The following is a 26,914-nucleotide window of genomic DNA, read 5'->3' as shown; positions in this document are numbered from 1 at the left end:
ACACACATGCACAGACTACAAACCTAGAAATGTATGCAGTCCCCAATACAAGAGGGAAAGGGTACATACACCCAGAGACGTCTCTCTCAAAGTAGAGTGGTCTCCTGACAGGGGGTTCCTTGGAGTGGGGGCACTAGCCCTTTAAGAGAGCGATTCTCCCTCTTAGAGCTTTTAGGGCACCTGAACTGCTGCTCTTTGCACGGGTGAGGGTGAGGGTAGGAGAGCAGGCAACCTGGCCAGGCTGGGCTGGCCCTGGGTGACAGTTCTTGTGCCACGACAAGGAAGCTGATCTCTGAACCGGTTGGGTCACCAGCCTTGGGACCGTTGTCGCCCACACCCACGCCTTCATGTACCCGCCCCATACACTCTTCTACCTGACCTTCCCTTCCCGCACACACACCCAGGATTGGGGCAGGACACACCCTCTGCTCCAGCTCTGCCCGGGCTGCGGGCTGCGCTGTCAGCCCCGCTCCCTCTGCCTGGGGTGTGGCTGCCCACCTGCCGGCGGGGAGTCTCCGCCCGCCCCCGGATGCCCACTGCCCAGGCCAGGTGCCCAGCTCCGGGCGACAGCAGCGGCTCGGCCCCCCCCCCCACCTCTTCCTCCCGGCAGTGCCGAGACAAAGCCGCGCACACGCACACGGGGTCTACGGGGGGCTACGCGGGCGCATACCCGCCCTCACACGCGCACGCAGCGACATACACACTCGACATACACACTCGGCCACAAGCAAAGCCACAGAGACACGGCCTCACCCAGGGGTACACACTCTGCTGCACATTCGGACACACCCTCTCACGGGCACATTCTGGAGAGACACACGCAGACACCAGACCCTCACCCACGCACACCACCCAACCCAGACCGCGGGGACACACCGGGCACATCCCTTACGCACGTAGATGCACACCCGGCGTACACGCGCGCGCACCCCCCCCCAGCATTCACTCGCACAGATCCACAGGCACACGCGCGTTCACACCCAATACACACCCGGAGACGCTGACCCCGACACACGTAACCAGTACCGAAAGGTGCAACTCCAAGCTTGGAGGTGGAGACCGAGCCCGCAGCCTTGGCGACTGCCTGGCCCGCGCTCGCGAGCGCGGAGCGTGGGCTCCCAGGGCCAGGGAGGCGGCTGACCTGAGGCGGTGGCGCGGCTTCCGGGCACAGTCTGTCCCTCGGTCGCTGTGTCTGGCGGCCACCCGGGCGGGCTACAAGGCGCACTCGAGCTGCGCAGAAATGCCCCGCTCGCTCCTTCGCTCCCTCCCACAGCGCTCAGCCCCTTCCCCGCCCGCTCCCCACACCCCTTTCTCCCCCTCCGCCCCGCCCTGGCCGGCTCCCAGGGAGGAAGCGGCAGCAGCGATCCCGCTGCCGAGGCTGCGGTGGCGATCGCCACCAGTCGGGGAAGCGCCAGGCTGCGGGAGCTGCTGGAGCTGCGGGAGCCGCTGGGTGGCAGGGGCCGGTGCCGTGCGCGTCAGGAGGAGCCGCGCCGGCCCCCAGGCAGGGAAACGGAGGAGAAGGCTGAGCTCCTGGAGCCCGCCTAGCGCGTGGTCCATCACCCTCTTCCCTACGTGGGCCCGCGCCTACCTGAGCCGCCACTGTCCTCGGAGGCTGGGGAATGAGTGACCAGGCGAGAAAGAGCAGGAGACCCCACCCGGGGCCTCTGCGCCCTCAGGGTCCCAGCCTGGGGGGCTCAGGTCCCGCCCCTGCCTCCTCCCTTGTCCCTGAAAACACCGACTCTTGTTTTCCCTGGCTTAGACGCCTAGGAGGTCGGCCTGGTGCCCCAAACTAACCCTGTGGCTCCGTGGCTCTGGAGCCAGCTCACTGGCCTCGGCTATCTCGGGCAGAAGACCTGGCCGACGCCCACCTGCCTCCACGCGCCCTCCTATTGTTCCGGAAGCCGGAGCTCAATGAGGATCCGCGGTACATTCCTGCCCGTCTCAGTCTCAGGCGGTGGCAACTCTGGACTCTGAAGACTCTAAAAGTCTGAGGCCCTGGCCCTGAGACCCTGATGCCCACCTTCCACGGACCCAGACACACCCAAAGTAAAGGATTTCACAAAATAAGGGTTATAACCACCAGGGAGGGTCCCACTTTGAACACAGACTGAGGCTCAGGAAAAGGAGGCACTAACCCAAGTAACAGGTAGTCCAAGGTAGCATCTGGAGAAAAGGCAGGGCATCCATTAGTGTTCCCATTCCATAGATGAAGAAACCAAAGGAATTCCTGCCCTGGGGCTCCTGGGACAGGGTCAGGCCCTCCAGAACTGCCTGGAATAATGAGCCTGGTCTGTTAGAATCTAAGCAAATAAACATGAGGAAGAAGCAAATGACAGGCACTTGCACAGATTTTACTGGAAAGTCAGGATATATGCAAAAGTCTCCTAAAAGCAAATACTTTCACCTACTTTGACTCACTTGGCCCTGACCATGTCTCAAGGAACAGCTATAATTCTCCACATTTTGCAGATCAAAAGCCAATCCCCCTCTGTCCTCCAGGCAGCAGAGAGCTAAACTGAAGCCCCAGGGCAGGACTGACCAGGGTTTGTCCAGGCTTCTTCCATACTGTAGCTTGGAAAGTTCCAGAGAGAAATTATAATTAATCATATGAACTACTGATAACTAACATGTTTGGAACACTTATTTATTTCAGGTAGTTTCTTAAGCGTTTTATCTGCATTTACACTGTTCAGTCTGCACAATACCAGGGGATAGAGGTTATTCTTATTCCCCCTTTTACATGTTTAATTTACATAGTTTTAAAGTGGCAGAGCCAGGATCCAAACCAGGAAGCTGATTCCCAAGCTTTCACTTTTCAATAATCACAGGCCAGCCCTGAATGTGAGGCAAAGACATTTGCACTAGAGCACCCACTGTAGCATGATTCCTGGTGTTTTCAGTCTCCCCACAGGTTCCTGGCATCCTGCACAGCCCACTGATATGTAGGCCTAATTTGCTAAACAGCTACTTGACTGTATGAGGCTGGAGTGCGGAGTGCCACATGAGGGCTTGGTTGTAACCCTCTCTGCTCTACTGGGGATTTTTATCAGTGGTTTTAGATGAAGCAGAGGAGATATGAAATGCTGACCAAATCTACTGCTGTCATGAGGTTGGGACAGCAAGCTCTGGAAACCAGAGTAGATTCCAAAAGATCTCAACAACCTTAGAGGCTGAGCTAGAACTAACAAGATAAGGTGCCACACAGAATAATTCTTGCCCTTAAGTCCAAACCAGAGCCATTTCATAGAACATACTATGATGATGGAAATGTTATGGTAGCCACTAGCTAGCTGTGGCTACTGAGTACTTGAACTGTGGTGAGTACAACTGAGAAACTGTAAATTTAATTTTAGCACTTTAAATAGCCACATGGAGGGCCAGGGATTTAGCTCAGTGGTTCCGCCATCTGACTCGCAACCACAAGGTCCTGAGTTCGATCCCTGGTACCAAAAAAGAAAAAGCTACATGGAGCTAGTAACTGCTATATTGGATAGCACAGTTGTAAATGATCAAGTGCCCAAAACATAGTATAGAAAGAATCTAGATTAAGATCAGTTTCAGTGAAAATGATTTAAAAATTTTAGTTGACCTTGAGCTCAGTAACGCAATTGGGTAGAAAGAAAGGAAGGAAAGAAGGAATGAGAAGACAGAGAAGGGAGAGCAGGAGGGAGGAGAGAAGGAGGAAAGGGGGTGAATATGAGATACTACATAAACAGAAACCAGTGATGAGGCCAACTCTGTGTGGCCCTGGATAGGTCACAGCTGGAATACAGGGCTTAGCTCTGGGGGCACATTGCTATCACACTGGAACATATCTGAAGGGGGAGACCAGAATGTTGAGGACCTGGCTATCATGTGATATGAACAGTGATACAAGGAGTGTGGCTATCTCCAGACATTTGAAGTGCTGCCATGCAGAAAGGGCATGAGACCTATTTCCTATTACTTAGATCTAATAAACAAAACAAAACAAAAAACTGCACAGAAGTGAACCTCTAGTTTCACTTAGAGAGACAGATCAGTGTCAAATTTTCTTTCTATTCCTTTCAGCACATGGTCTACCCAAAACCTGGCTCACATGACTATAACTTTGCTAACTGAAGGAAGCACAGTTTCAGCTCACTATACATGGAATAGACCACTTTGGGAGTAATGAACTCCTTGTTAGTAAACATATTCAGAGAAAGATTGGTTCTTCTGAGAGGCTGACTCGGGAACCAGGTGACCCCTCAAGTTGAAAAATGGCCCAGCTCTATTACTAGGGGAAAGATGAGATCGAGGCTGTGCTTCCAGATCACTGTGCAGCTGGATGTATAGAACAAATTGATGGGGAGGGACCAGAAGCAAAGAGGACCATTTAGAAACACTAGACAGAAAATAAGAAAACAGACTGGGTGCCAGTGGGAGGGGAGAGCCAAGGATAGGAATGATGAGAAGGGGCACTGGGACTAGGCTGGAAGTCGGGAATTGCAGGTTCTAGTCCTGCTTCTTCCATTAACTTATTGTGTGCTCTCAGGTAAATCCTATCCCCTCAGAAAATCCCTTCCCTTCTCTAGATTTCACTCTCCCTGTCTGTGAAATGCAGAATGATGTCCAAAGTCCCTCTTAAGTCTAGATTCTTTAAATGGCAAGGAGATAATGAAGAATAACTAGGATAATATATTAAAAGCCTTTATAAGCTTCAAAGAAACAGCATTGTTAGTCTTGTTACTATTGTTATTTCAAAGGCAGTTTCTATAGGACTTTGTAACTAGACTTAGAGGCGGGGACAGGAAAGTGTCAAGTGGGCGGCAAATGTAGGGGTAGGATGAGGGACAAGGACCTCTGAGTTTTAGGGACGGTCAGTTAACTTTAGCTCTCCCTTAAGACCTTTGAAGACAAACAGTGCTCTGTCCCCTGTCATCTGGTAAACAGCTTCCTCATTCCTTTCAGCCACACCCACACTTTGTTAAAAGAAGCAACCAGGTCTAAGAAAAGCTAGACTCCATTTCCCCCTCTTTTATTCCCCCTAGGATTGAGCCCAGGGCCTTGCACATGCAAAACACATGATCTGCCACTGAGCTACACCCCCAACCCTGTCTCCTCATCTTTTGTTTTTTTAAAGTGCTGTAGGACTTTCATGCACTGAGCTACAAGTCCAGTCCTTTTTCATTTTTTATTTTGAGACAGGGTCTCACTAATTTGCTAAGTTATCCAGGCTGGGCTTGAACTTGTTATCCTTCTGCCTCAGCTTCCTAAAGTGCTGGGATTTAGGAATGCAGTACCCACAGTTGCTATCTTTTTTTTTAGTCCAGCCTGGACTCAAATGCAGGGCAATCCTCCTGCCTCAGCCTCTTGAATACTGGGATTACAGGTGTGCACCACCATGCCTGGCTTCCCTCTTTTTTTTTTTTTGGTACCGGGGATTGAACTGGGGTCCTTGCGCTTGCGCAGCAGGTGGCGAAACCACTGAGCTAAATCCCTAGCCCACTTCCCTCTTTTTTTTTAATGTTCACAAATGAGCCCTGATCTGGGACTTTCCTTAAATAATAATAAGTATCATCATCTCATGCAAATAGCCAACACTATTGAACACTTAATACGTGCTAAGCACTTATATAATTTCCACACACTGGATGAGGACACCATGGCTCATGGAAATCTCTAATTTTCCTATAGTCATATGGCTTGTAAGGAAGTTTCCAATATAAATCTGTGTTTTCAAGGCTAAATTCCTGAAGACTTCCAGCACTTTACTATGCATTTTTGCAACAATATAAAGAGAAGAGCAAGATCAGTGTTGCCTCCAATTTTCCCTGGGAAAACTGATGCTCAGAAAGGTAATTTGGACCAATTAGTAAAGCCTTCAATAGTGCAGTTTGATGCTCTTTACATGTCTGGGAGCTTTGTTCTCTCTATGCTTCCCAGGGTGTCCTCCCCAGTCTTACTGGGCCTGATGGGTAGAGACTTGCCCAGCCTACTTAAGGGAAGAACTTTACTTGACCTTTGTGGGGGGTGGATTTCTGAAAGGTGAAAGTTAACTCCCACCCACCACAACCACAACATGCACACCCCCTGCCTAGGGCCTTGTGTGACAACACTGAAGGCTTACACAGTGAGTCATGTGGGCTGACCTGCCACAGTCACCCAAGCACAAGGTGCTAAGCTTAGTTTAGAAGGGTGGAAAAATAGGCCAAATGTTCTCATCCCTGGGAGCATGGTTCAGTTGCATCTTGTGCCCCCTACTCCTCTCACACCAAAATACTACAAATATCTAGGGGAACGCTTTACTCAACCTTGGGGGAAGAGGAGACATATGACAGTGTGCATCCCACCCTTCAGAAGAAATAAAACAGTGAGTACAAAGGAATACCATCATCCTTTAGTATCTGTGGGGGATCAGTTCCAGGAACCCCCATTATGAAAAACAAAATCTGTGGATGCTCAAGTCCCTTATATAAAATGGTATAGGGGCCGGGGATTTAGCTCAGTGGCGCCTAGCGTGCCTGGCAAGCACAATACCCTGAGTTTGATTCCCGGTACCAAAACTAAAAAATAAATGAAATAGTATTTGCATATAACATGTACATTCTCTTTTATACTTTAAGCTATCTCTAGATTATTTATAATACCTAATACAGTACTAAATGTTATGTAAATAACATTTATTTATTTGTTTATCTATTTTTTGAGACAGGATCTTGCTAGGTATTTCAGGCTGGTCTTGAACATATGTAGCCCAGGCTGTCCTTGAATTCACAGTGCTCTCCCTGCCTCAACCTCCCAAGTGCTGGGATTACAGGTGTATGCCACCACACCTGGCTAATAACTGTTATACTTCATTGTTTAGGGAATAATCACAACAAAAAGTCTGTACATGATCAATACAGATGCAATTTTCCCCTTTCTTCCTTTCTTTCTATATTAAGAATTGAACCCAAGCTGGCATTGTGGCACATGCCTGTAATCCCAGCACTTGGGTGGCTGAGGCAGGAGGATCACTGTGAGTTCGAGGACAGCCTGGGCCACATAGCGAGTTCAGGGCCAACCTGAACTACAAAGAGAGACCCTGTCTCAAAAAACCAGGAAAAAAAAAAAATTGAACCCAGGAAGTTCTGAGCTATATCTCTAACTCTTTTCTTGAATTTTATTTTGAGCCAAGAACTCACTAAATTGCCCAAGCTAGCCTTGAAATTGCAATCCTACTACCTCAGCCTCCTGAGTGGCTGGGATTACAGATATACACCTAGCTTTTTGAAGTATTTTTTATCTTTTCTTGCTTGAATCCATAGATATGGAAGCCCCCACTGTGGAATGTTGACACATGATGATTAATTCCAAGGAGAGAAGCTCTGAAAGAGTAGGGACTGAAGTTGTGTTCTTAAGAGTAAGTTCAGGGCTGGGAGTTTAGCTCAGTGGTTCGCGCCTGCCTCGCAAGCACAAGGACCCGAGTTCAATCCCCAGTACCAAAAATAAAAAGTAAGTTCAGTATGCAGGTGGGGTAGAAGGGCTCCTCAAGCTACACAAATGCACATCCTTAGAGCTTAAATATATGTATACTCCATCTAGCAGGCACTGGGGAGCCATGAAGTATTCTGTGGCTTTGAAGAAAAACTGAGTTTAAATCCAGGCTCTGACCCTTCCCCGAAGTTTGACCTTGGGCAAGTTACTCAATTTCTGTGTTCCAGGTATTATTATTCTCCACTATTTACTCTTCCTCTTAATCAGTAAGAGGACTGTACATCCTAGCCAATTGCCATGTGAATTGAGTACTTGCCAGAGGAAAAAGTGCACTTCCCCAGCCCATTGCCAAGCTTGACCACATACTTACTTGGGCCAATGAAATATGAGCTGGAGATATATGCCAGTTCTAAGCAGAAACTTGAAGAGCCATTGCACGTGTCAGTGTAAAATCTTACTCTTATTTCTGCCACTGGAAATGGGTTTTCTGGATAGGAGCTGTGCCTTCAGCCTAGATCCAGGAATGAAAACACACAGAGCAGAGCTGTAGCCAACCCACAATGGCCCCATTGCTACTGATGTGCAACATAAAGAAAAAAGTGGGTTGTAAACCACTGAGGGTTTGGAGTTGTTTGTTATGCTATCATAACTTAGTAAATGCTAATGGGTACATCTTTCTACAGTGTAATACCTACCTCAGAGCACTCTTGGGAGGATTAAGGGGCCGGGGATTTAGCTCAGTGGTTCCACTGCCTGCCTCGAAAGCTCAAGGATCTGAGTCTGATCTCCAGTACCAAAAAACCCCAAAAAACAAAAAAACACACACTTGGGAGGATTAAGTAAGGTTACCTCATGAATAATGTGTAACCAAAAAAAAAAAGAAAAAGAAAAATGTGTAACCATTTTACCACAGATTTGTGTTAATGATTACTCTGCCCACATATGTATGGAAGTTTGATAAACAACAGACATGGCATTTACAAAAAAATAACAAAAGATGGGATAGTGGGTTGAATAGCCCCCACCCCCCATTTCATATTCCCCTAGAAACTCAAAATACTGTATGAATTTATCTGGAAATACAGTCTTGGGGTTGGAGATGTAGCTCAGTGACACTGTGCCTGCTTGGCAAGGGCAAGGTCCTGAGTTTGATTCCCGGTACCAAAAAAAAAAAAAAAAGGAAATACAGTCTTTGCAGATACAGTCAGTGAAAGGTTTCAAGAATAAGTCATCCTGAATTTAGAGTGGGCTCTAAATCTAGTGACTGATGTCCTCATAAGATGAGGAGAAGACACATGCAGAAAGAGAAGAAGACTAAGTGAAGATGATGGAAGTGAAGCTTAGAGAGTTATATCTACAAGCTAAGGAAGGCCGAGATTGCTGGCAACAACAGAAGCCATGAGAGAGGCCTTGGATGTTTACTCCTTCAGAAGGAACCAGCCCTGCTGACATCCTTCTGGCCTCTTGGATTGTGAGAAAATAAAATATCTATTGTTTTAAGTCATCTAGTTCTTGGTAATTCGTGACGACAGTCCTGGGAAACTAGTATAGGTGGATTATTTTTAAAATAATACTAAACAATTGGTTATTCATTTGGAAAAAAATAAAATGGATTTCTGCCTTATAGAATGTATGAAAATAACCTTTGGTTAAAGATCTGAATTTGAAAAGCAAATTTTTAAATGCTTTAGAAACAACTAAATAAAATTATGTTTAGGACAACAACATAGGAAAATATTTATTCAATAAGATACCAAAAAGAAAATCGCAATTTGTATTAGTCCAAATTTTCTAGGGACACAGAACAACAATAGGGTGGGACAGAGGGAGAGACTGATTATAAGAAATTGACTCACATGGTATGGAAGCTGAAAAATCCCAAGATCTTCAGTCAGCAAACTGGAAACCTAGGAGACCCAGTGGTTTAATTCCAGCCTGAATCTGAATGCCTGATAACAAGGACAGCCAGTGGTTTAAATTTTAATCCAAGTCAAAATCCAAAGGCAGGAGAAGACCTGTGTCCCAGCTCAAAGACAGAAGAGAGAAAGAATTCTCCTTTACCCTACCTTTTTGTTCCATTCAGGCCTTCAATAGATTGGATAGGGCCACCAACACTGGGGAGAACAGTCTGCTTTACTTATTCTATAGAATTATATATTAATTTCAAGCCAGCCATGGTGCCACATACCTGTAATTCCAGCATTCAGGAGGCTGAGGCAGGCAGATGTAGCAAATTTGAGGCAAACCCAGGCTACACACTGAATTCAAGACCAGCCTAAACTACATAGTGAGAACTTGTCTCAACAAAGCAAAACAAAACAAAACAAAATAAAATGTTAATTTCATCCAGAAACAACCTCACAGACATATCTAAAAATAATGTTCAGGGCAGGGGAGTTAGCTCAGTGGTGCAGCACCTGCCTTGCAAGCACAAGGTCCTGAGCTTGATCCCCGGTACTGCAAAAATAAATAAATAAATAAATAAATAAATAATAAAAAATAATAATAATGTTCAACCAAATATCTGGTCATCCCATGGCCCAGTCAGGTTGACATATAAAATCAACCATCACACAAATAAAAAAATGCAAAGACTGATATAGTTAACTACATTAAATGTATAAATTCTGTGCATCAAAAATTGCCATCAAGAGAAAAGATAAATGAGGCACAGTACTGCATACCTATAATCCTAGCTACTCAGGAGGCTGAAGCAAGAGGATCATGAGTTCTCAAGCCCTGAGTTTGAGGCCAGCATGGGCAACATAACAAGACTTTGTCTCAAAATAAAAACAAAAGATTACTGGGAGGAAATCTCTGCAATGCTTTAGGTTGACAAAATATGAGAATTCTGGTGGCACATGACTGCAATCCTGGCACTAAAGAGTTTGAGACGTAGGGCTGGGGATTTAGCTCAGTGGTTTCACCGCCTGCTGTGCAAATGCAAGGACCCAAGTTCGATCCCCAGTACCAAAACAAAAAAAAAAGTTTGAGACATAAGGATCATGAATTTGAGGCCAGCCTGAGCTACATAGCAAGATCTTGTCTCAAAAAACAAAGGAAAAGAAAAGAAGAGACTCCAAAGTATATAAAGAATTTCTAATAATCAGGGCTTGGGGTTTAGCTCAGTGGTTCCGGGGCCTGCCTCGCAAGCGCATGGTCCCAAATTCGATCCCCGGTACCAAAAAAAAAAAAGAATTTCTAACAATCAATATTAGACAAATGGACAAAGACTATAAATAAGATGAATAAGAAATTCACACAACTAGAAATATAAATGGCTATTTATGGATTAGATCTAAAGTGTCCCTCAGGGCTGGGGATTTAGCTTAGTGGCACCTGAGTTTGATCTCCAGTACCAAAAATAAATAGATAAATAAATAAATAATAAATAAAATGTCTCTTTAAAGTCTCATATGTTCAGAGGTGGAGCTTTCAGTAGGTGAATGGATCATGACAATTCTAACTTCATGAATGGATTAATCTATTGATGAGGTCATAATTTAATGGCATTAATGGGAGGTAATGGAAATTAAGGAAATAGGGCCTAGTTGAAGGGAGTCGGATGGGGGCATGACCTTGAGGACCATATCTTGTCCCTGGCCCCATCCTCTCTCTCTTTTGTTCTTTTTCTGCTCTTTGGCTCTCATGAGGTGAGCATTTTCTTTCACCAAGCCCCTCCATCATGTTTCTGCCTTTCCAGGCACCTAAAAGTAATCGAACCACCCACCATGGACTCAAACCTCTGAAACCATGAGCCAAAATAAACCTTTCCTTTTCTCAGGTATTTTGTCATAAAGATGGAAATCTAACACAATGGCCAATAAGTATACAAAATGCTCCACCTCACTAGTTATAAACTCATGATTTTTTTTATAAAGTGGAGATGTGCAATTCTACTCCTTGATATAAAACCCAGGGAGGGTTGGGGATATAGTTCACTGGAATTGCATGCTTAGCATGTAGAAAGCCCTGGATTCCAGCCCCATAACCACCAAAACAAAAGCAAAAGCAAAAACAAAAACAATCCTATTCAAAGTACATTTTATACTTTGGTGACCTGATTAATTCTCCCAAAGCACAGTTCCAAACTGGACCACCACCAGTTCCTGAGAAAATCCAAACTCCATAGCTCAGGATTTGAGGCCCTCTGTGGTGTGTCTCTATTTCTTACTTTGAATTTCTTCTACTTTTTTCGGGGGGCGGGGGCGGGATCAAACCCAGGGCCTCACACAAACATTCTACCTACTGGGCAATGCCTCTAGCCTTTCACTCCTACCTCTTTTGAACAGATCCTTACCCTTCTCTCCACTCCTATATATCCCTCTAGCTGATCTCAGCAGCTACATCTCAATCTAATTTCCCTTTTAAAATACAACAATAACAACAACAATCCCTCCCTTTTCTTAAGGAACTTCTTTTTGCTCATACACAGAACCCTGTATCCTCCAGTAGGATCGTTCAGGCCACTAGGATCAATTCAAGTGGCCTAAACCAACCGCATTACAATTGTATCTGGGGAGCCGGGGATTTAGCTCAGTGGTTTCGTCACCCGCTGCACAAGCACAAGGACCTGAGTTCAATCCCCAGTACCAAATAAGAAGTTTATGATTATGGGCCAAGGATTTAGCTCAGTGGTTCCGCCACCTGCCTCGCAAGTGCAAGGTCCCGAGTTCGATCACCGGTACCAAAAAAACCCCAATTGTATCTGGGCCCTTTCTCCTAAAGGTGGCAGAAAAGGCTGGGAATTACTGCCCATAATTCCTACCTGGACCTCTCCTGGACTTTCTACCTTGTTATATGCTATTCTCATATTCTCTGTGTGATGGCCTCAACTGTTGCTCTCTCCAAGTGCTCAATTTTAACAAAGATACATTGACTACCTCTTAGGTTCAGACCTTGTGCTGTGCTCTGGGGATATAGAGCTGGATAAAACATAGTCCCTTGTTGAATGGTTGGATGAATGAAAATGCTCCTCTGGGCCTTGTCCAGTTTATCACAGGAGATCTGAGAAAAAGAAAATAAGATATAAGATTCAAAATCATTAGTCTGCCCTATGATATCTCTTAGTCTGGCTCTAGCTTTGCCTACTCTTCACACGCTCATCTCCAGCCAAACCAAACTATAGTCCTGGAACACCCTGGTTGTTCCCACTGTGTGAATTGCCAGGCTATGTACTTTTTTAGTCTCTTTTCCTATTTTTCCCTTCATCTGGGCATTTTGCATTCTCTGTCTCATTTTGCTCTTTCTTTTTTTTTTTTTTTGGTACCAGACATCGAACTTGGGCCCTTGCACTTGTGCAGCAGGCGGCGAAACCATTGAGCTAAATCCCCGACCCCTGCTCTTTCATTTTTACCTCGATTCTCTCTTGTTCCTCTCTCCTCTCCCTTTTCCTTCTTTTTCACTCTTGCTAAGCCTTCTTTTGACAATTCTCTCCTCCCCACCCTTCCCTCTGAATTTTCCTCTTTTATTTCCTGACATTCCTTTTGCTCTGCTAGGGACCTGCCAGTGCCACCCATCAGTCTACACAGTCCCTCTCTGTGGGCAAAATAGATGAGACAAGACAAATCAAAATCAAACATCTTCTAGCTCACAGCACAAGAAGCCCTCAAAGTGGGGTGGAAAAGAGGGGGAGACAAGGAGGAGGTGGGGAACCTGGCAGCAGAGAAAAGGCTGCCTAGCGACTGCTGGTGAATCCTCAGAGAACATCATGCCAGTTATCTACCTCCAAACCAATCTGGCTCCTCCCTTTCCTCTCTCTGAGAGAAGAATTAGGAAAAATCAGAGCTGTAACATTCATATATTCTGGCTCCATAATTTTTAGCTGAGAAACAGAGTCAGAGAAAAGAGAAGTTTCTAGTTTATGCCACTCAGCAAGTCAATGGTTTAGCAAGGAATGGAATCCCAGATCTCCTGCACCCCAGGCCAGTGAGCATCCTTTTTTACACACTCCATACTGCCTTCCTTGCTCTAGGCATTTCTCTCCCTTTACCTTGACCTATAACACACCAGGCCTGGGATTGCATCCAAAGATCCTCCATCTCCCCTAGTGAGTACAGGGGCCAGTAAAGTGGAGGCAGAAGGGACAAACACATCAGAAGGTCTGGCCCTAAATCCCAGGAAAACATGGTGGTGGCAGGGATGGTGAAAATGTCAATCTGACCTGTAGGAGGACCAGTCTTCTCTTTGGAGAGACCTACACTCCAAACCCTGAGGTAAGGGACATTCTGTTCCAGCAGGCCATCCTGATAGAACCCCTCCTGACTCTCCCAACCTAGCTTTCAGGCCCTACCTCATCCTGCCAACCTCAGACTGAAAGCAGAGGCCACCCAGGGGCAGGATGGCCAATGGCTGCTGGTGGAGACAGCCGGCTGGAGGCAGAGAGGGGGAGAGTTTCCAGCGGCTCCACTTTCAGTCTGGCTTCTCTTTTCCACAAAGGGCCACTGTCTGAGCACAGAGGGACCCTGGAAGGAGGCCTCCCAAGGTGCTCGGCAACAGGGCTGGGTTTCATCACACTGGGCCTCTGGGCCAAGTAAACATCAGGGTAGGAACAGGCCCAGCAGTTTCTGCAGATCAACTCCTGGCTCCAGTCAGCTCAGCAGCACCCTCACCCAGGGCTTCCCTGAGAGAATAAGGAGGTCTAAGGTCATTTATAAGCTGCAGAAATGAAGAGTCAGAGATGAGGAACTGGCTCCACCCTATTCAGTTCCCATTGCTTAAGGCACAGACAACCGTCGTATATTCTTCTTAAAGTGAGGAGTTTCACAAGGAATTTCATATGTAGTTCAGGAAAGGGAGAGAGCTACGTGAGCTGGAGTAATCAGGGAAGACTTCCTGGAGGAAGTATGATTTAAGCTTAGCCTCCATGTTTAGTAGACTCTCCACAAGTGGATAGAAAGAAGAAAGGCTTTTCAGACAGCATGCACAATACTAACAGGTATAGTGTCTGGAAACCAGGAGCATTTGGGGTTATTGAAGAGCTCTATTTGGCTAGGGTAGACGATTCACATAGGAAAGGATGCGAAATAAGGCTGGAAAGTTTGGCTAGGAATTAAGCTAAGATTAGTCTTAGCTAAGTTGAGAAGTCATGGATAGAGCAGTACTGGAGTGAAAGCAAACATTTAGAAGATAGTTGTCTGATGTTTTGAAACACTATTATCAAGGCCCAGTTCTCTGGATAGCTTTGGGATTGTTATGGCCTCTCTCTATGGCTTGGGTTCTTCATCTTTAACATAAAAGGGTTCCAGAACTAGGGATTAGTTCAGTGCATGCTTAGCATGTGCAAGACCCTAGGTTTAATCTCCAGAACCAAAAAGACAATAAAATAAAAGGGTTATATCACAGAATCTTGAAGCCCTTGTCCTTCTCTAAAACTCAAGGACTCTCTGAGGAAACACGGACTGTGCAGAATGAAAAGGGGAGATCAAGAGGTCAGAGGGGCTGGGGATGTAGCTCAATGGCACCGTGCCTGCCTGGCAAGTGCAAGGTCCTGAGTTCGATCCCCAGTACCAAAAGAAAAAAAAAAAAAAAGGCTGGGAAGGTAGTTTGCAAGCTGTGGCCAAACCACATATAACTCTGGGCTGCATTTCTGCAGAGAATCACCTATCCAGAGCTGTGAGAAGCCATCACCACCATCGCCGTGATTGCCAGGCACTGAGCTACATTCATTCATTCATTTATTGAGACAAGGTCTCACTATGTAATTCAGGTTGGCCTTGAACTAACTATGCAGCCCAGGCTGGCCTCAAACTCATGATGATCCTCCTACCTTGGCCTCCTTATTTTGCAGTGTTAGGGATGGAACCCAAGGTCTCTCCCATGCTAGGCAAGCACTCTGTCACTGAACTGTGTTCCCCAGCCCTGAGCTACTTTTTAAAAACTTCAGTTTTATGGATAGGAAATGCATATACACACTGCAAAATTAAAGTTATAAAATTCATGTATGGTAAAAATAACTTTCACTTATTGGGCTTTTGGCTAAGATCAAGTATAAAAATAAGTCTCCTTCGTTCCCTTATTCTAGCCATTCATTTCTGTCTTGCACTGTTACCAGTCTCTTGAGTATCCTTTTGGAGACAATCTATGCCCATATAAGGCTATGTCTACATGAAGATTCTCTAGATTCGTGCTAGGCAAAGTGGCATTTGCCTATAATCACAGGTACTCAGGAGGCTGAGGCAAGAGAATTTCAAACTTGAGGCCAGTTTAGACCCTGTCTCAAAATAAAAATAAAAAGGTCTGGGGATGTAGCTCAGCACTCCCTGAGTTTAATTCCCAGTACAAAAAAAGGAAAAGATTTTATAGATTCTTTTTCTTTGGAGAAATAAGAGGATAGTAGACACACTGTTCTGCAATTTTTTTTTAAACTTGGAAATTCTGGAGATCTTTTTTTTTTTTGGTACCAAGGATTGAACTTGGGACCTTGCACTTGTGAGGCAGGCAGTGGAACCACTGAGCGACATCCCCAGCCATGGAGATCTTTTTATGTAAGTATATAAAGAGCTGTCTTGGGGCTGGGGGTGTAGCTCAGTGGTAGAATGCATCTTAGCATGCCCAAGACCCTGGCTTCCATCCTCAGCACAAAAATAAAGCTCTGCCTCAATCTTTGTGGCAGAACCATGATTTATTAGTATCATACTGATAGATATTTAGGGTGTTTCTTTTCTATTATAAATAATATATCAGTGCATACCCTGTACATATATCATTCAGCATATGCAGAAATATGCCCCCAGCATACAATCCTAGAATAGAAATTATATGCTAAGATCTTTTGTATGACTTAATACAACAACAGTTTAAGGCAATCATAATTATGCTGATTATGAAAATGAGAAAATCAAGACACAAAAAGATTTAACAAGTTGGTCAAAATCATATAGCTCTTATATAGTAGAATTGAGATTCCAAGAGGGTCTGACAACACAATCATTCCACCAGTGACTCTCACACATTAGCATCACCTAGAGAGCTTGTTAAAATATAGATGGCTGCACGTGACCCTAAGAAGTTTTTTTGTTTGTTTTGAAATAGGCATTTGCTATGTAGGCCAGGCCGGCCTCAAACGCAATATCCTTTTGCATGCTGGGATTATAGTGTGAGCTTCCCTGCCTAGCTACCCTAAGAGTTTCCAATTCAATTCATCTACAATGGGACCAGAGAATTTGTATCCTTGATTTTTTTCTTTCCAGTGATGCTGGGGATTGAACCGGGGACTACAAGAATTAGGCAGGTGCTCTGCCACTAAGCTACAACCTCAGCATGAGAATTTGTATCTAATTAGTTCTCAGGTGATCCTGATACTGCTGATCAAGGAACCACACTTTGAGAAGCATTACTCTCTACTACTTTTCTATGTTAGCTGTGCAGCCCAGAATGAAAGCAGTTAGTAATGAGCACCTGACCCTGAAGGGACCAAAGTTGAGGGGTACAAGACTTTCTGGAGCCCATGAGTCTATGCTCCATGAGGACAGGGTGAGAGTTCTAGCACAGTGTCTGGAACATGGTACTCAATAAATACTTTTTGAATTAATGTATAAATAAATGAGGTATGGAGTACTCTATGTAACTTGTTGCAGCCTCTTTCCCCAGCCCCTTGGGAAGCTCCATACTGGCTAAGATACAAATCCAAGCCATGGGAGCCCTGGGGAGTGAAGCCATTCATTTCTTCCCATTTCTCCCTTGGCTTATGATGAAATCAATGAGGCAGCCAAGCCTCTATTACTAATGAAGAGAGAATATCTTAGTATGCTAAAGTTCAATTGAAATAAGTTAGTCCAATGCTCTCATTTTATTAGTTTTAATAGGAACAGATATAACTCATAGCACATCTATCCACATGAAATGCTTACTTTTGAAAAAAGAATCCCTCTAACAAATATTTCCTTTCCCCTTATTCTGGTACAGAGCCTCTCCTTGCAGAGTGGAAGGCTTCCCATGGATTTGGTTGGCTATTACACACACACACACACACACACACACACACACACACAATGGGGACAATTTAAATTCTGGAGCTTGGAGGTGTGCAGGATGCTCCTTCCGCAGAGCAGCAGCACTGAGAGGGATTTCCCACAAATATAGAGGAACAAAAGGTTTGCAAAGTAGCTGGCTATGGTGGTACATACCTGTAATCTTAGCACTGAGGGAGGCTGGGGCAAATTCAAGTCCTGCCAGGGCAATTTAATAAGACTCTGTTTCAAAATTTAAAAAAAAAATTTAAAACTTGAGGATGTAGCTCAGTGTGAATGTTGTGAACTCAATCCCTAGTACAGAAAAAGAAAAAAAAAAGGTTTGCAAGGTTATGCATTTTTGTCCTGAGGCACCCAAGCCAACTCCTCCAGGTGCTACCTATGGTAAAGAATTAGAGCCCTGAGTTCAAGAGCCGTGAGGCTGCAGCCTCTTCTCAGTCCCTTGCAGCTGCTCTTTACCTGGGCCTAAGTCCTACTCCTACTCCCTGTCTCTTTTCCTGTTGGGGAATACTTGAGGCCCAGTATTGTAGCTGAAGATGTCCAGGTCACAGAAGCTGGACAAGGAATACCTGAGAAGCCATTATCAGGCTGCTGGGGTGAAAGAAGCCATGAGTCAGAGGAAGAATGTTAGGGCCTTAGTCAGTTGGATGCAGTTGGTCAGATACCCTTCAGATAGGCAGTCTGACTGAATCAGCACTTATCGAATGGCTACCACATCCAGGACACACTCAGGCAGCAGTGGTCAGCCATGGCATTTGTCAGACAAGGGTGGTCACATGCTGATGCTATGGGGTTGGCCAGTCAGACAGGCAGACTCAGTCTGGCAAGAGTCAGAGTTAGAAGCAACAACCATGCAGACTGGGGCTGAGTGTCTGGCAGAAGTAGTCGGCCAACACACTTCAGTGCTATGGTGAGGCAAATGCTGGCAGAGTGGTCTCTAGAAGCCAGCCAGGGCACTCAGGCCCAGGAGTGGTCAGAGTCAGTCAGTCCATCCCAGCCCCTTGAGCAGAGATGTAGACAAGCAGATGCCACAGATGAAACCGGTCAGTCAGGTGCAGGCGGCCACAGCCAGACAGATGCAGCTTGTCAGGCACAGAGGGGGTCTGGTCAGTCAGGTGCAGTTAGAGCACCTGAGTCAGACACACCCTGTCAGGCCCATATGCCAGTCAGCCAGGTAAACGCAGTCAACTGTGGTCAGGTGGACAGATCTGGCAGTCTTGGTCTGTCAGGCACTCATGAAATCTGTGTTCAGTCAGACATAGCCAGACACACTCGAATTATCAGGCAGTGTTGGCAGACACTGATGGGTGGTAAGGTGTAGGCGGTCAGGCACAGAAGAAACCAGTCAGGTGTCAATGCTCGTGGCCTCCGGGCCTCATGGGCGGAGCTTGGACTGGCTGGGGGCGGGGCCTCTTCCAACCCGGACCACAGATCCATCCCACCTTTTTCCTTGCAGCAGCAGGCATTGCCATGGCAGCCATGGACTAGTTCCCTGACTGTCTGTCTGTCTGTCTGCCTGCCTGCCTGCCTGCGGGTCCCTGAGCTCTCTGCTCTTCCGCACTGGCCCAGGCCCTGATCTTCCTTCCTGGTCCTGGGCAACCAGCACCTGAGAACGGTACTCTCTCTGTGGGAGACTTTCTGAAAGAGCCCCTTGATGAGGGGAGTCAGTAGGCTGCACGCCGCCCAGGCAGCATAGACCCTGCTGCGGGGCTGGCACTTTATCATCCTCCTCCACAGATGAGGATGATGGAGAATGACTCACTCATGTAAGGATACACAGCAAGAGTGACAGAGACCCACAACTTCAGGGTCTCCAGGTTCGCATCGTAACCCTGCATCACCCTTCAGGAACAATCAAATTTATCTCGATAGACAGGGTGTATCCCGCAGAGAGAACAGCCCAGGCCATGATGTGATTAGGGGACTGTGGACTTAATAAGGGCACACACCAAGCACTGTAATGAAAGTATTTCATCTGACCCTCACAATTTTCCTTCTATAATGATCCCCCTCCCTCTTTACTGGGGATAGAATCCGGGGGCACTTTGCCACTGAGCTATATCCCCAGTCAGCTCTTTTTGAGACAAGGTCTCACTAAATTGCCAATACTGGCCTAAGACAGGCAATCTTCCTTTCTTAGCCTCCTCAGAAGCTGGGATTACAAGCATGCACCAATTTTTACCCAAGGAAATCAAGCATAAAGAGGTTTGGTGACTTGCCCAGGGTCAGGGGTTGTGAGGTATAAGAGCCAGGATTGGATTACAGATAGTCTAATGGCATGTGGGCCCTTAACACATCTCTGGTTGGCCATGGTGGGGGCACACATGTAGTCCCAGTCACTCAGGAGGCTGGAAGATCATTTGAGACCACAAGTTGGAAACTAACCTGGGCAACACAGCAAGACCCTGTCTCAAAAACACACACACAGAAAATTACCCCCTACCCTCTCCTTATTACCTCCTGTTATGGTTTGTACCTAGATGTCCCCCAAAAGCCTCATGTGATCATAGGCTATTTTGGAGGTAACTGAATCTAGAGTGTGTGATCGATGCGTGGTGGGGCTAGGCCTGAGGGCACTAGGATTAAGGGCATGAGTGCTACCCACCCTAAGTAGTCTGAATAAGATAAAAGGGGCAGAAAGATGCTGTTAAGGCCTTTTGTTACCTTTTGCTACCTTGAGTATGCCATGTTGTTTGTCCTCTGCGATGCCTGTTTGCCATCCCTTTCTTAGAGTCAGCTGATTACAGTCTGAAACCTCTACAAACTGTAAGCCAAATAAACCCCTTCCCCTTTAACTTTGGATGTTGGGTATTTTGTCTCAGCAATGAGAGAAAATAAGTAACATACCTCCTGAAAGTATTGCATGAATCCCCTTTATCAGGCCTCTCTAGTTTGTTTCAGAACATCAAGATCTATACTGGGCCCTGAACCAGGAAGTCCTTGTGCATGTCTCTGTCTCAAGGACTCAAAATAAGAAACTATCAAAACTGAGGACTTAAGCCAAACCAGGAAACAAACTATAGATCTGCTTCAACAAGGATCTGAGAAAGGGAGGCCTGTGAGATGAGAAAAGCCAAGAGGCTACTGAAAATCTGGGTGGGCTGTCACTGGGGAACTCCAGGAGTATAGCTTCTAGTCCAAAGGTCTGTGACCAAGTTGTGGCATGTGAACCAGGAGTTAGGAACACATCATGGATCAGAAACTCAAATGACTGGGCCAGGGATTTAGCCCAGTGGCACCGTACCTGCCTTGCAAGTGCAAGGTCCTGAGTTCGATCCCCAGTACCAAACAAAACAAAATAAAACAGAAAACTCAAATGACTATATAGATAATGAGAGTCATGAAAATGAGTCAAAGGGCCAGACTGGCAGACCTACCATACCTAAAGAGACACCTGCCTTCTGCTCCTGCCCACTGTGTCCTCAGATGCCAACTGTCTCCAGTCCTCTAGTTAGGTAACAGTGTCAGCTAACATGGAGACTCAGTTCCTCCATCCACATAATAAGAAGGAAAACATTAGCTTTATCTCACAGGGTGAAATTTTTTGGAGATTAAACATTACTGTATGTAGAAGCTATGGGAAATGTAAAAAGTACTCTATGAATTGAGGGGAAGGAAGAGAATGTTGACTATTGGGCATCTGCTGTGTGGTCTGCAGGAGCTCTGATACAGAAGGCAGGGATTGTGTCCTTCTCACATGATGAGGAGATGTCCTTCCAGGAGACTGCTGACTTAACCAAGGCTAAAAGCTGGTGTGTGGTGAAGCCAGAATTTATCTTGTTGCTCAGTGTTCCAGCTTTGACCACTGGGAGCTCTTTCATGTTGTACCCTTTTGGCACCACCTATTTTGCCAAGTATAACCTGGGTACCACTGGTTGTACCAATATGATTTCAAGTGGAAGACACATGAACATGTTTAAGAGTTATTTATTTATTGTAATGTATGTTAGGAAAACATATAACTAGCATGTCAACTTGGTGATTTTACAAATACTATTGAGGACAAAGCTTATGTAGCCAAAGTCATGCTGAGTCAATCCACAGAAAGGTATTAAGTAAAAATTGGTACTGGGGTGCTATGGCTTGAATGTTTGTGACCCCTACAAATTCATATGCTGAAATTCTAACACTCCAAGGTGATGTATTGAGAATTGAGTTCTTTGGAGGGTGAGTAGATCATGGGAGTAGAGTCTTCATGACTGGGATTTGTGCCCTTATAAAAGAGACCTAGGAAAGATCCCTCAGCCTTTCCACATGTGAGGACACAGCCAGAAGTCCCCATCTATAAACCAGAAATGAGATCTTCACCAGACACTGAATCTACCGGTTCCTTGATCTTAGACTTTCCAGCCTCTAGAACAGCGAAAACCAAATTTCTGTTGTTTATAAGCAGCCCAGTTAATGGTATTTGGTTAAAAGCAACTTGAATGGACTAAGGTATTATGGTACACAGGTATGGAGTAACTTGTTAAACTGATCTGGGAATGATTCAAGCTTGAGAAACTGTTAGGGTAGATTGGGTCCTAAATTCAAGGAACAGTGATCTGAGGATCACAAACTGGCTCTCTAGGATACATCCCCACACAACCAGTCTCTAGGGCCCTGCTGCCAATCAAATCTGCCTCTGTGCAGATGTGTGTTGATGTTGGTAACAGAGGAACTACATGCCCAGTCCTGGGAGAGGATGGATGTTGCACAGTATTTGTTTCCTGAGAGAAATATGTGGGTGGCTTACTGCTCAGCACCCTTCCTACTAATGAGCTTAGAGCCTTTGGCTTAATAAACACTGTGTGTCACAGGCTTGACATGTGATGTTTCCCAAGGAGAAGTGCTAGGGATGCTTGTTATTTTTACTTTTGTCCCCCTATCATCCTTGATCTGAGACAGGCAGAAGGACATGGCAGATTCAGCAGTCAGACTGGATGCACCCCTGGCTCAGGATCTTGTCTGGGGTCTCTAGACCCACACCCAGAGCCTGAGGATGCTCAGAATTGAATTTCAACATTTAGACTGCCTGCCTGTTCAGGCCTGAGCACTAATTTTTAGGCCCCGAATCTGCCTCCTGATTGTCCAGTGGTACCCTCAGACTCTCCAGCCTGCTTTGAAATAGAACGCCCATCAAGAAAGTAGTACTGGGCCGGGGATTTAGCTCAGTGGTTCCGGTGCCTGCCTCAAAAGTGCAAGGTCCAGAGTTCAATCCCTGGTACCAAAAAAAAAAAAAAAGAAGAAGGAAGTAGCCCTTAAGCTTTCCTGCTTCTGGTCTGAGCTGAGGGTGGATGGACACTAGTGTTTACTCAGGCCTCTAAATCCCCTACAGTGACTTTCAGGGAGCTCTGCAGTCAGGTGACTTGGATTGGAATACTAGTATTTCCTAAGAACTAGATAGGTTACAAGGTTATTCAGCTGTAGGAAGATATTAGTAGTAGAATCTCAAGATTGCTGTGCAAATTAAATGAGAGTATACATAAAGTGCTTAGCCAGTTATTAAAGTGCCTGGCCCATAATATATGGTCAAGAATTCATTGGGCCCGGGATTTAGCTCAGTGGTTCCAGCGCCTGCCTCGAAACCACAAGGTCCTGAGTTAGATCCCCAGTACCAACAATAACAACAAAAAAATGAATTAAGAATTCATTCTTTTAATAATTGTTAATGCCTACTGTTTACCAGACACTACACTAGGTTCTGGGGACATAGGGAAAACAAAAACAAAAGTAAACTAGAAAATTAGTAGATAAAATGAACCATTTAAACTATGTCCGTGGTATAATGCCTTATATAAGAGAAATGCACATAAATTTTCATTATTATTAATAAAATAATGAGATACTGTGATGACGAGCACTGTTATAATAATTAGAAGAGACCTCTTTAAAAAAGGGAAGGCAGGACAGCCTCTAAGGAAATAAAATTGGAGCTGAGATCTATAAGATGAGAAAATGAGCCTTGCCAAGAGCCAGGTAAACCCTTTCAGATAGATAGCATGTACAAAGGCCGTGAGGCAGAGTAGAGCTTGGAAAGTGGAAGGAATAGCCAGGAGGCCATTGTATCTGGGACTTGATGACAGAGGAAGAGAATAGTCCAAGATGAGGCACAAGGGAGGCAGAAGTCAGCAACTATGGAAAGAGGTTTGGATTTTGTTCCAAGTATGAGAAAAGCTCCTGAGTGCTTAAACAAAGACGGTAACAAAATCTGATTTCTGACTGAAAGTTAATTCTAGCTTCTATAGGGAGAATGGAGTAGGAAGGGAGAGAAGTAGAAACCATCAAAACAACAACTTAGAGTCTATTAGAGGCATCCAGATGAGCAATGTTGCTTGTTTGGCTATAGATCAGTACCATCCAAGAGTACTTTCTGGGACAGAGGAATGTTCTACATCTCTGAGAGCTGAGCATTTGGAATATGGATAATGCAGCTTAAAAACAATTTTTAATTTCATGGCACTTTAATTAATTAAAATTAGGGGCTGGGGATTTAGCTCAGTGGTTTCACCGCCTGCTGTGCAAGAGCAAGGACCTGAGTTCGATCCCTGGTACCAAAAAAAAAAAATTAATTAAAATTAAATAGCCCCTTGTAGCTAGTAGCTGCTATAAGGACAGCATAGGGAATTGAGTTGTTTTTGAAATATATTTAAGAAGCAGATCAAACTGGAGATGGTTGAGGTATGGGGAATGAGAGAAAGAGGAATCAGGAAAGCTTCCTACTTTTTAAATCTGGGAACTGGTGGATGATACTGTCATTTACTGCAGGAGCAGGCTCTGGAGAGATATCCCATTTTGATTTGCTCAAGAGAGGTTTAAAATAGTATGGAACATTCAAAGAGAGACGTCAAGTAGAAGCAGGATGAATGCTTATTTGTCATCATTGTCATCTTTGGGTTACAGGAACAGCATTCTGTTTGGCTGTTTAGGAGACAGGAGCTCAGAAAGGGACCAGTAGGGTCGGGGATTTAGCTCAGTGGTTTCGTCGCCTGCTGCACAAGTGCAAGGACCCGAGTTCGATCCCCAGTACCAAAAAAATAAAAATAAAAAAAGAAAGGGACCAGTAGCCCTCCTGCCCCTTGTCTTTGTCAGTGTGCCAGTCACCCACCTATTTACTTATCCCTAGTGTCTGAACCCTTTGTGTAATGCACATTTCCTCCTTCCCCACGCCCTCCATAGCTCAGTATTAAGGCCACTGGCTTCTTCCTTTTTGGTGCTAGGAACCCTCAACTCACCTGTTTTCTAGTCCTAGAGCCACTCCCCTGCCTCAGGCCCTTGTCAACTAACTGTGGACTCAAGCTCATAGGCTTCTCACCTCCTCCTATGAGAGGTCTTTCTGACTCCTCTTGGAAATCCTGTACAGGTCTGGGTCAGGAGTCTTAAACCTAGGCCAATCCTTGATCTTCCCATACATTTCCAGAATGTAGCCAAATCAGAAATATGTCCAAATCAGAAGCCTTCCAAAGCTTGGAAGTTCACAAGAATGTTAATCATAGCATTAATAACAAAAGCTAGAAGTACAATTTTCAACCTGAGCTGACTTGACCTATCATCCACATTTGACACTGTTGATAGGTCTCCCTTGACACTTTCTTCATTCCTGTCCAAGACATCACTCTTTTTTCAGTTGTTCTCCTAACACTGAGGTCACCCTTCAGTTTCCTTTTCTGGTTCCTTCTCATCGGCTTGATCTCATAAATATTATCTAGGGCTCAGGCCTCAGGCCTCTATTCTCGTACTCTGTTCTCCACTGGTTCTCCCATGCAGCCTTATGGCTTTAAAGACATCTATTTGCTGATGACTCCCAAATGTGTCTCTCCAATTCATACTCTTCCTGAATGCCAGACTCATAAATACTCTGTGTATTTGACATTTCCACTTTAACATCAAACAGGCCTCTAAACTTATGTCCAACACTGAGCTCTATCAGCAAGTCCTGTAGGCTTGACTTTATAATATATCCTGAGATCAATTATTTTTTCCCCTTAATGGTCATTATCCTGGTACAGTAGTCCTCCCTTATCCTAGAGGGATGTGCCCAAGACTCCCAGTGAATGTCTGAAACCATAAATAGTAGTGAACCCTACAATGTAATGCCTTTTCCATTTTAACTAAGTACTTATGCAGTGTGGCTGTAACTTTTGCAATTTGTAGTTAATGCAGTTTTTCCTTCTTCACATTTTCAAGAATAAAAATTCAGAGCTGGGGTTATAACTCAGTGGTAGAGCACTTGCCTAGCATGTATAAGGCCCAGCACTGAAAAAGAAAAATTATAGAAGAGGTCTATCTTTACTACAGATCTTAGCAACCTCAGTATACAATTTCTTCTTCTTAGTAAGTCAAGAACTTCATCTTTTTCATTTAAAGGAAATACTTTATATCTTGACTTTAGAATATGTGATTTGCCAAAATCACCAGTCTTGTGTTTTGGAGCCATCATTAAGTAAAATAAGGGTAACTTGAACACAAGTACTATGGTACAATGATAGTAGATCTGATAACTTAGAGGGTTACTAAGTGACCAATGAGAAGGTAGTATACACCATGTGAATACACTAGACAAAGGCATGAATCCCATCCTGGCAGGATGGAGTGAGACAGCAAGAGATTATATAATGCTACTCAGAACAGGGTGCAATTTAAAATTTATGTATTGTTTCCTTATAGAATTATCCATTTAATATTTCCAGACAGTGGTTAACCCATTCATGTGTAACTGAAACTGTGGAAAGAAAAACTGTTCTAAGGGGGAACTACTAAACAAGCCCCTATATATTTCACACAGGTGACCCCAATGGTCTGCTATCAGGTCTCCCTGCTTCTGCGCATGTCCTCACTTCATCTCTCCCCAACATTACAGTTCAAGTCCCTCCAAAGGCTTCCATTTCTTTGTCCTCACACACCCTGGCCCAGTCTGACCTCTCCTCCCTGGGGCAGCTGTGTAGCCTATTTACTGACCTTTTCCCTCTGTTAGGAAGGTTCTACTACCAAACATTCCAAAGCAAGCTCATTCCTTGTCCTCCTTCAGGTCTCTGCTCTAAAGTCACCTGGGCATTATCTAAAACATTCTACAAGCCAGGAGCCAGGGTGCATGCCTGTAATCCCAACACTCAGGAGGTTGAGGCAGGAAGATTGCCACGAGTTTGAGGACAGCCTGGGTTACATAGTGAGTTCAAGGCCAGCCTGAACCACATAGAGACCCTGTCTCAAAAAACAAAACATTCCACACCCACGTTTGATATTCCTCTTCCCTATTTATTTTTTCTATCTGCCCTTTTACATATTTTAAGGATCTTCTTTAGAGGGATGCAAGGGAAAGGGGAAGTAAAAAGAATATGTGTTACATACGTGCATCAAGTCCCCATGATGACTTTAATCATTATGTACTGTAAACATACACATTTTTAAAAAAATGGATCTTATTTATTACCTGTTTTCCTTAACAGAATGCAAATTTTAGGAAGGCAATTTTTTTTTCCTTCCGTACTGCATTCCTGAGTATTTATGGAGTACACAGTAGGTGC

The 26,914-nt window shown here is 45.0% G+C and overlaps 1 protein-coding gene across 9 annotated transcripts in view; it reads right to left on the bottom strand.

The window, feature by feature from the left end:
• The window catches only part of Epb41l1 (erythrocyte membrane protein band 4.1 like 1), a 127,502-nt gene extending 118,093 nt beyond the window's left edge, over positions 1 to 9,409 (bottom strand). For 4 of the 9 annotated variants that reach the window (XM_087189114.1, XM_087189117.1, XM_087189118.1 and 1 more), the window contains exon 1: positions 1,142 to 1,290. The gene's annotated coding sequence lies outside the window, so the exon portion shown is untranslated. Of the gene's footprint in view, positions 1 to 991; positions 1,093 to 1,141; positions 1,293 to 1,588; positions 1,724 to 9,296 lie in introns of those variants that run through there. The other 5 variants (XM_087189105.1, XM_087189110.1, XM_087189106.1 and 2 more) reach the window with 4 other exon arrangements.
• Between the last annotated feature and the right edge of the window lie 17,505 nt (positions 9,410 to 26,914).

The sequence above is a fragment of the Heterocephalus glaber genome, unplaced genomic scaffold, assembly GCF_053883595.1.
Source record: "Heterocephalus glaber isolate CG9 unplaced genomic scaffold, H.glaber_assembly_v1.0 deba00001532, whole genome shotgun sequence".
Lineage (NCBI taxonomy): Eukaryota > Metazoa > Chordata > Mammalia > Rodentia > Bathyergidae > Heterocephalus > Heterocephalus glaber.
This window is presented reverse-complemented; position numbering and strand designations above follow the sequence as displayed.